Source organism: Cygnus olor, chromosome 8 (genome assembly GCF_009769625.2).
Source record: "Cygnus olor isolate bCygOlo1 chromosome 8, bCygOlo1.pri.v2, whole genome shotgun sequence".
In the NCBI taxonomy this organism is placed as follows: domain Eukaryota; kingdom Metazoa; phylum Chordata; class Aves; order Anseriformes; family Anatidae; genus Cygnus; species Cygnus olor.
In genome coordinates this window covers 1,333,995-1,344,304 of record NC_049176.1, presented here as the reverse complement: position 1 = coordinate 1,344,304, position 10,310 = coordinate 1,333,995, and the positions used below count along the sequence as shown (strand labels likewise).

General features: G+C 40.2%; 1 protein-coding gene and 1 non-coding gene across 2 annotated transcripts in view; one reads left to right on the top strand and one right to left on the bottom strand.

The window, feature by feature from the left end:
* Positions 1-3,201: 3,201 nt before the first annotated feature.
* Positions 3,202-10,310, top strand: part of BCAR3 (BCAR3 adaptor protein, NSP family member) — a 96,755-nt gene continuing 89,646 nt past the window's right edge. The window contains exon 1 of the mRNA XM_040565618.1: positions 3,202-3,976. The gene's annotated coding sequence lies outside the window, so the exon portion shown is untranslated. The remainder of the gene's footprint in view (positions 3,977-10,310) is intronic.
* TRNAR-UCU lies at positions 3,837-3,921 on the bottom strand. Its single transcript is given in 2 exon segments — positions 3,837-3,872; positions 3,885-3,921. It is a non-coding gene; the product is annotated as a tRNA-Arg (tRNA).

Below are 10,310 nucleotides of genomic sequence, written 5' to 3'. Positions count from 1 at the left end.
GCTTCTGGCCAAATCTGTAACAGAGAGTATTGAGAAATAGTTCGGTTGTGAAGAGTTTTTCAACACTGAACATAACAGGGATGAGAATGCTGTGGAATTCAGCATATGCACATATATACAAATAATACATGTAACTATAAATAAATATTAAAGTATATAGTATTGCTTAATTCATAAAATAATATAGTAACTATTTATATGCAAAGTTTTAACATCCAGTCTTCTATCGCTTTTATTAGCTTTTAGCATTTAATCATTGTTTAATGAATTTTGTGAAAAGAATTTGACAATTGAGTCCATTACCTAGGGTGTGGTCTGCAGATTGTGGTCTAGTAGCTGATTTGGAATAGTTATTCAGGAAAATGAATAGAGTGAGTTTGGAAGAACTAAAGATGGTATTAGTTCAGTTTCCCTTCAGTGACAGTTCATAACGTACTGTGATTGTGAAAAGTTTTGTGTTGTTTGTTTTTTAATGACCTAGTTATTGTATTGCTGTTACAGTCAGTTTAATTCAGTTATTGCAGAAAAGACAGATGATAGAAGAAATAAGACTGTTACTACATTGTCTCAGATGGATTGGGTGAGGAATATATAAAAGAGATTATCAGAGGACCAGTGATATTTATTGTTTTCTTGAAAGTCCTACTGAATTTTAAAGGTTGTAGATTTTAAGTGAAAAGGATGTTTTTGACCAGTGTTTAACTATGATTTTCTTTTTTTCCATTCTCGAGAATGAGTAGGTTTTTTGTGTGTTTTATGTTAAGGATATTAGCTATTTGTGCTGGAGGTGGCTAGAATGAAATGAGAATCATGGTATTTATTGATCACCAACTGAAATATGAAAGAAAATTTCCCATGACCCTTTGGATTTTTTATATTCTTTTGAAGTTAACCATAAACATTCATTACCAAGGACAGACAGGGACATAGATTCCTTAAAAAGTGCTGGTTGCCTGGAGATAAATGGTGCACAAAGTAAAGTGAATTTGCTGGGAAGTATGAAACATGTAGACATAGAACCACTAGCCCCCAAGTCCCTGCTACCATGCAGATATTATTCTAATACAGTTGTATGTAAGCTAAAATCTTGAACCTGTAAATGATAAAAAGCCAATAAAAGCAACTATGGTGTCTTGTTCTCTGGATGAGAAATGGAAGCACAGAAAATGCATAGTGAACACTGAGGAAAGAAAACAAGGCACCAGAGTAGTCGTTATTCTGTTGCATCTTGGGACGTTCTAGCTGAACTCCGGAGAAGCGATGTGCTACCCTGAAGGGCCCTAAGAGAGAAGGAGCAAGTTCTGGTTTTAGGCAGCAAGCAACAGCGCCATGCCGGTTGTTCAGGCTGCTCAATAGCTTGTTGCAGATCTTAAACCAAGCTAATTTATATACAACATTGCTAGTGTGGGATTTGTTTTATGTTCTTTATCTTTGCCCTTCTTTCAGATGTTCTAATGTCTTCTGTTTTGCCACATGCTGTGTCCAGCAAGTGCTTGTGTTCTACTGTGGGAGCGAGAAGGGGACACATCAGACAGTGTGAGCAGGGCTGCAGGGCAGGACCTGCACCTCGCATTTGCCAGCATGCTGGTCAACTACTGCCTCACCTTGTGCTTCATTCAGCCTCTTCGGGTGAAGGCACCGGTTGGCATATTGTTTTGCAATGACCTATTTTCATAAAAGCATAGGAACATAATACTTTGGAGTACTCCTTAATTTCAATTAAATCAATTGAATTTGATTAAAAGTGACAAATTTTAAGTTGCTGGGGAGAGCAGGTGAAAACAAAATGTACCACGTGACTCCATAAACTTACCAGATGATTGGATTTGTCTGGAAATACTCAAATTTGTCAAAGAAAAATTGTTAAACACCAGCATAATTTGAGAAACTATTTGCCTATAAATTGCAAGTATTTTCTTGTAATTGTGCTGTCAGAAATGCTTGTGTTACGTTAATTCTGCCTGTAATGATATAAACAGTTACTGACAAATTTCCCTGAGATTAAAGAGCAACAGAAACGTAGCTAAGGGTGGCTGGGGTGGTCCTGGGGCAGTACCACCAGTAGTTATGGTTAATTTAGGTGCAGAAGTAAAATACTTCTCGTTTTCCTTTGCTCATGCTTCCATTTCCGTACCTTGGGCACTTTTAATCTCCCTGCAATCAACAATCCCTTTAAAATTGAAGCTGCCTAATGCTGCCAATTTATGTTGTTTGCTATAATTCTTGATTCTTTTCCTTCTGATTCTCTTAATGCGTTCCGAAAGACTATGCGTGTATTGTCTTTGCAACGTTTTCTTCAAGCCCCTCTTCACACGCACGTTTTGTGGAGTTGTCCCCCTGTACTTCCCCACCGGGGCTTGTGCCTGCGCGGTGGGAGAGCCGTCGCTGCTGCTGCTGCCTGTGTGCTTGCGCCAGGGAATTCACCGCTTCGCCATCAGGCATGTCTCTCTCTTAATTAACTTACGCACTTCTCAGGTATGGTTGTGTAAATGTTGCTTGCAACATGCAAATACGTACATGTGAAAGCCTTGGCCTTCTATTTTTTTCACCGGGGTCTAGGCAGATTCTGTGGCACTATCCTTAAATACAAAACTTAGGGGAGTAGTAGTTGGAAATGAATGCATTGCTGGAAGTGATGGGATGAGGAAGATTTTGTCTGTCACTTGACCTAGTTGCTTTTATGGGATTCATGTAAGAGAGGTTAGTGTTGGCTATTTAACTTTGAATTCTGGGAAAACTGGATGTTTTTGTAAAGGGCTGTACATATTTTATAGCTAGATAGCATTCCTGAATGGGCTTCTCTGCTGTCAGTCATAGTTGATGTTACTAACAGCATGGCTGATTTTCAGTTGTGGGGATTTACCTTGTTTTTAAATAAACATTATTATGATTTGAAAGAGAGGCTGTAGTCACCTGTGCAGGATTTAAAAGCAATTTTTTATTTTAAGAAATTAAATACAATTCATGAATTACATTGTGAATTTATTAAGTTGTGAATAAATCATGAATTTATTTCAGTCATGAATAGCATCGAGGTTTGCTTATTGCTGCTGCTTTTTAATTATTATTATTATTTTACCACCCAAATTTTTAATTTGTTTTGATAGGTCTTATTAAAGTGGCTCTTTGTCTTCTTTTTATTGGTATGCGTAGGTTAGGAAGAAAAGATGGTATTAATTCAAGCATTAAATGCTTGTTTCATTTGCTGCATTTTGTGGGTGTTTTGTTGCTTGAAAATGATTTTGACTAGGTCTGTGTCAGACCATCACTGAAGGAGAGAAGTAGCCTTATTTCCAGCTAAGACCGTTTTCCAGAGACGGTTCTAGAAACCTAACAGCATGACTCAGTTGGTCAGATACAAGTGCCAAGGTCGTTGCTATTGCCGGGCTTTGCTTGGAACCTTTCTTTCCACACATTTTTTAAAAAACCGCTCCTTGCGTGAGGCACGGGCGGGCGGCTACAGGCGGCCGTTGGTGCCCTGCGCGCCTCAGAGCTTGGTCGCTGCCTGAGGGAGGAGGCGGACTCGAGCGTCCCGTCGCGGGGGCGTCCGTGTTCGGCTCGGCGCGGCCCCGCTGCCGCTCTCTCATAGTCGCGGTTCGAGTCCAGGCGGCGGCCTCGCGGCCACCCGCGACGCGGGCCGCGGTCGTTGTCGCTGCCCGCCGCCCCCGCTCGGTCAGGCGGCCCCGCAGGGAGTCGCTGACGGGAGCCGGCCGCCGGGAAGCCCCAGGCTGGTCGGCTCGGTTGCCGCGGCCGTGAGGGAAGGTACAGAAGGCAGCGGTGGAAAGGTCGCAGGCACACGGAAAGAGGAAGGGGACTAAAGAGTAAAAGAGCACATGCGACTCCGCCGGGACTCGAACCCGGAACCTTTGAATCCCTTCACCCTCTAGAAGTCCAATGCGCTATCCATTGCGCCACGGAGCCACCTGTTGGAGTCTTCGCACGCCGCCCATAGAGCCTGCGTGGCCCTGCTCTGACTGTAAGTGGCCTTGGCGTCCGGTGCCTTCCTTTTCACTCGTTAATAATGCGTTTTGTATCATTTCTCCATCTTTTAAAACTAGTATCGATAGGCTTAGCCTTATTAGCTGCTGTGTAAACAAGTCCCGAGGCAGCCTGTGCGCACGGCCGGGAGGGGGAAGGGAGGATGGCTACAGCTTGCTGTGAGGTGCTCGGCAGCCTACCTCTTCTGAGAGATGGATTGTTGTTTTTTTTTCATCAGTACTGTACATAAAATATTTATTGTCATCACACTTGGGCGGTTTCAATATTAACCCTTGTATTAGAGGAAACATAAGGGAATCCTGTTCCACAGGTTCCTTATGTTGTGGAACTGTTCCTCCAAACATCCTCAAATAAAGTTGTGTAAATAAATCTTGTTAGGACTGGGTCTTGGTACACACATGAACATGAAACATTGACGAATTAGGTTAGCTCTGATTCTGTGTCAACAAATACAAGCATTTCTCATATTCCAATTATTTGATGTGCTTTTAACATCACTCCACTTCTGGACTAAATGTGAAAATTCAATTTCAGACCCAAAAAAAACCTTTCCATATCAAGGATATGGAAGCTACGCTGGGTCAGCTCCAAACCTTATATTCATTTAAATACACTTCACACTGGAAGTTATTTTAACGTGGGTGATTTCCAACATTGTAGGTTTTTAGAAACAATCTCAACACATTTTCTTAAAACAATAGTATTTGAATTAAAGTATTTGGGAAAAACATGGGTATGTTTACTGTGCACCCTATACACTGCAGCATTTTGTAGCTCTCCAGTGCCACATGAGACAAAAAAAAAAAAAAAAAAAAGCTGTGTGGGAATCTGAAAGGTGGCAAGTGAAAATATGTCCCTGAAGTCTCTGCTAGACCTGATGTTGTGAGGTGACAGAGAAATACGGTGAGATGCAGGAAATGCCTGGAAATCAGTGACTGAGAATATTTTACTGAGAATATTTTGGAGTCTTTGAAAAACCTTGTAAATGGGAAGAACAAAAAAACAAAAAATATAAATAAATTAGGGAAATAATATTCCATTATGTGGCAGTATTTTTGATGAGAATGAAAACATCACAGTATACCTGGATCATTGTTTCAAATACTGTGAGTGCCTGTCACTAAATCCATTAAGGGAAGCAATGACTGAACTATATTTGGTCTAAATTCACAGTAAAATACCCAGTATTTCTGTAAAACAAGATTTTTCCTTAAAAGCTGTAGTTACGATCAGTAGCATGTTTGCTGCCGCAGCGCTCAGAGTGGGGCACAGGGCTCCCGGGCACCTGGGTGGCTCAGGAGAGCACGCTGCGGCTGGAGCAGGCAGGGCTGGCAGCACGTCTGCTCTGTAGTGCTGCTGCCTGGGTTGCACAGGATGTACAGGTTTTGTGAGAGTCTTGTATTTCATGTAATAATCGATATCAGTACCTATAGGAGTGGAGAAAAACACAAAATTAAATGCATCTAAGAATCAAAGTTGTGCAAGAGTCAGAGTAGGTCTCATTGGATTTATGAGCTCTGGGTCTGTGTGGTCTTGCCACAACTGTGCCATTCTGGACCAAATTCCTTTGTGCTTCTTGTAAATAAATGTTTATTTGTGTCCTCAGACTAACAACTCAGGCTCTGTGCTTCATAAAGGAAACAGAACTTTTGTTTTTAAAAACTGAATTAGTCATCAAATAATGAGCTTAAATTTATATTTGTTCAGCTCAAATAAATCACTTGTATGTAGCTAAAAATTGCCATGAACGTCATGTAGTATAGGAGTATCCGGGCACATTTATTGTAGGGCAACAGAGTATCAGCACCTCACCAGTGTGATTTGATACCATGGTAGTAGCTTTGGACAGCAGAGCACTAATAATTGCAGATAGTGAAGAGCAGGAGTTAGCTTTGAGACAACTAGTCCTGAAGCTGTATGAGCAAAGAATTCTGAGGCTTGTATGAGTGTTATCTCCTCTCGTAATTTCATTTTGGTTAGTTGGTTTACACAGGCAGGTAACAGGCTGGCTGGTGTTCTTGCAGGGCTGACTGGGGATGTGTTCAGAAATTGTCCAGAGATATTTAAAATTGTTCAAGTCAGTTTCCGTATTTTTTTCCCCTCCGCTGTGAACGTAGTCCCAATGCAAAGTCCACCTTTCGTTTTTGACAGCAGATGGAGCTGCTGCATGAGAAACAGAACAGCTCACAGTTCATGAACTGAGGAAACGTGGTATGTTAAGCAACAACAGATGAACCTTTGATGGCGTTTGGACCTGGATGTGTCCTTTGGACTAGCTTTTCTAGGGCCAGCTGAAGTTCAGTTCTCTTACAAGCTGTCTTCTTAGCTCCTCTTCACATTTATGCTCTGTTTCAGGGAGTTGAAGTTCAATTGTGCGGGCACTTAGACAATTTCATTGAACTAAGCTAGGTGCTATTCTGCTAATTTTAAATGAGGGGAAACTGAGATAGCAATACCTTGACACAAGACAGCAAGTGGATCAAAAGCAGGCCAAAAATATCACCACTGTATGGTATTTTCCCACTGATAGTAAAAACCTAGAAATTAGTCATAAGATTGGAGTGGTCTTTGAGACACTTTGTACAGTTTGGGTTTCAGCATTGTTTTCCAGCGGGGCGTTGCTTTGCAGAATTATTTCATGCTTGCTTTATGGACCTTTTCTGCTTTTATTTTTTTGGTCCTTGTTTGTGTAGCTTAACACAGTGAAAAATAGCTACAAGCATTTTTTCAGTGTTCATTTATAGTTCTACTGCATTTCACTCATCTTATGTTCCTGAAATGCACTGGAATACAACTTTTGTGCTTTCCTGTTGCAAAAAGGAGAGCCTGTCCACTTTATTTTAAAAATGTGGAGCTATTTGCTCTTTATTAACATCTCAGTTTTGATAATAAGCTAAAGTTTGTTACTTCTCAAACTTTCTCATGTAGCTCTTTTCAGTTTCCTTTTTGTATGTTCCTCAAGTTGTGTATTGTGCAAGGTACTTACCTGTGATGTGTTTCGAATTAATGTTCTTAACTGTACCAACCACCCGTGATCTTTGGCCTTTGTTTGTGCTGCAGCTGTCTATTTCCGTGTGGCTTAGTTCCGCTTCTTGCTGTTTCTGTTTTTTTTTTTGTTTGTTTGTTTTTGTTTTTAGTAGCAAAATCCTAGATTTCAGCGTATCTTTTATGTAAGCATTTGCTCTTAAGCTTATTTCTCTGGTATCATGAAATTTTATCTAGTCTCTCTTTTGCTATTTGTTGTTTTCAGAGCAAAGAAAGAGATGAGCAACAGCCATTTTTGCCTCAGCTTGATCCTCAGATTTACCTTAAGTTGTGAAACAGTCCCAAAGACTACAAGCTAAAGTTAATAATTACAAAAACAAAGTTGAAGGTGCAAAGTTTTTGTTCTTGCCTTACATTTTGAAAACCAGATGTAATATCTGGGCTTTTTTTTAATTATTATTATTAACATCAAGCCAACAAATATTTACACAATTGAGTTGTTCCTTTAAAGCTTTTCACAGATGTCACTGTAATTTAGCTCCTCCTATGCAAAAAAAAATAAAATAAAAATGTATCTGCAGTCTAGTGATTTAATCTTGAACTTCTGGATTCTTGTTCCAGCCTTGCAACTACCATGCCATATTACAGTCTGCTCCATTTTCCCTTCTGTAAAATATAGGTGCTAGATGTTTTCTTATTCCTGCATGTTGTTGTGCAGTTAGTCATCTGCAAGGTAACTTCAAAATTCTGAGATGAAATCTCCTCTGGAAACGCCTTATTACATACCTGATTTTGTTTGTCAGTTTCCATATATCAAACCTAAGTGGCAAAAGTTATATATTAGAATCTATCCAGACAGTTGGGCTGCTTTTCACCAAGCTTCCCTTCTCCTTTGTACAGCTTTGCTAAATGCTACTGGATGATGGATGATGGAGTTTTCCTGTTCCCTGTTTATTTGGTTGTTTCCTCAGTTCAGTTACTGGTTCTTCATTTTGTAAGAATGAAGCAGTTGTATTGTCCTAATAAACTTGAGACACTGATAAAGATTATTCTCTCTTTGCCAGAGTTTACATGCAAAACAAATAGGAGAAAACCCACAGCAAGTATACAGATTTGGTCTCAAGACTTCAGAAAAAATCAAGAGGGGTAGGACATACTTCTCTAGTATGAACTTCTTTATATATAGGACTTTGAGATATTTAATATATAAATTTTGCTCAGCAAGGATGCAGATTAAGAACAAGAATTTGAATACGCAGTTAAAAGATAATTTTGAAACCACTAAAACAATCTTTACCTTCCCCCACACCATTTAATGCAGTATTTGTTTTCTCTCCTCACTCACGTGCTCTGTGAATGATGTGTACATATGAAACAAGTGCAGTGTTTGAGCAGTGGTGCAGTGCAGACATCTGGTTGAGTGCAGGTAATGGGAATGTTTTGTAAGTAAAACACTGGCTTAACTTCTGCTTTCATTTGCATTGTTCTGAATCTGACCTAACTAAACCAAGTCAGTGAAGTTATTTCAAGGCTATGTTGACGTTAGTAAGAGGAAAAATTGGCCTGTAATGCCTTTTAGTTTGTTTGTTTTGTTTTGTTTGTTTCTTACCAGCTGAGCTGGCACAGTGTTCACTTTTACATAGCAAACAGGTGATTTTTGCCAACCTTTTATTTGGAGATGTCCCTGGTTAATAAACCCTGGCTTTAAGTGTTGTCATTACTGTTCTTTCTGGAGAGAAGTGCTTTGAATCTCTACTGACTGAATAGAGGCAGGAAGAGAAAATGTTGCAGACTCACGTCTCCTTGATAAGGAGAACTTGATCTTGGAATAAATTATGGGTCTTGTTGTGCTTTTTAGATTTCCCACTGTGCAGACTATTTTTCTTGACAGCTAAAAACAATAGTTGGCTCATGGTGTCCTGCCAACTGTTAGGTCATCACTGAGTAGAAAGTGTGTCCCTAAGGTTATGTGTAGTCAGTGCCACTTCTGGCAAGGAATTGCCGGGCATCTTCTGAAAGGATGAAAAGTTTTATTCTTAATGAAATTTTGCTTTGTGATTATGAGCAACTGACTCAGCATAATATGTGAATACTGACTCTGATGTAATTGCAGCAACAATGTTATTTAAAATCATGTTCTTTTGTCAGTCTTTTAATTACAAATATTACACAGTCTAGGAATCTAGCCCAGAACTATATATATACTTTCCTCCCTCCCTCCCTTTCTTCTTCAACAAGTTTTTACTAGATCCATTTCAAATGTATGTTGATTTGACTGTACTGGAATTTTTCAGAAAATTATCCCTCTGGACTTTTAGAACCAGAAGATGTGAATTGTATTTTCAAGGTTTATTCATAAATCATCTGTGTCTCTTTGAATTTTAACTTAATGGAACTGTATCACAATGTATGAATTTGACTTTTGTAACTGAAGTCACTGCGTGCAATATGAGGTAAAGGAATGGCACAGGATGGGGTGCCAGCAATTCTCAAATTCTAACTGTGTGTTTGTCTTTTACTTATGGCATGGCTTGGCAAGCCATCCACATTTACTTGCAGGTATAGTGAGGATCATAACCAACTCAGTCTTCCGCAGAAGCTTTGGCTCCATGGTACGTCTGTGGAATTGCCTAACACTCCAGTCACTGCCTGCAGCCTTCCGACTCTGCACTGACATTCTTTGTCTTGCTCACTCTTTCACTCCCACTTGGCAAGCTGTGAGGGAAGCATGCTGGCAGTAATGACTGGGCATCCGGCCCTGTGCAGTCAGAGTGGTGCAGAGAAGATGCTCAGCAGCTCGTGGTGCATGCACACGCTCAGGCTCACCCTCCAACAAGAATAACAGCAGGGAAGTTAACAAAGCATGAGTTCTGTAAAAGAGTTGCCTGCAGATACTGCAGGTATTTTGGATGAAAAGATATGGCAAGCAGGAAATCACTACTGTTTTAGGGCTCTTCACTTCTGAGGGTGAAGTTCATAGGGGCACAGGTGTCTCTTCAGTCTTTCCAGAGGAGGCTAGGATAGGAGGGAATACATCCCATGGGAAGGGTTCCCATAATCTAAAGAGAAGTGATGGCTTGGGCTCAGTGAAGAGGTGCCCTTACGATGCGGGAGGATCTTACTCATCCTCTGTGAAAGCAGCACACCTGGGGGCCCATCTTAAGTGCCTGGATATGAATGCTTGCAGAATGGGAAGCACACAGAGGGAACTGGAAGTTTGTACTCAGTTGGAAAACTGTAATGTTATTGGGTTTATGCACATTAGAAATAGTACAGCAGTTACCTGAAATGTATATTTCCATTGTGAGTATTGTGGTAATTTCTAG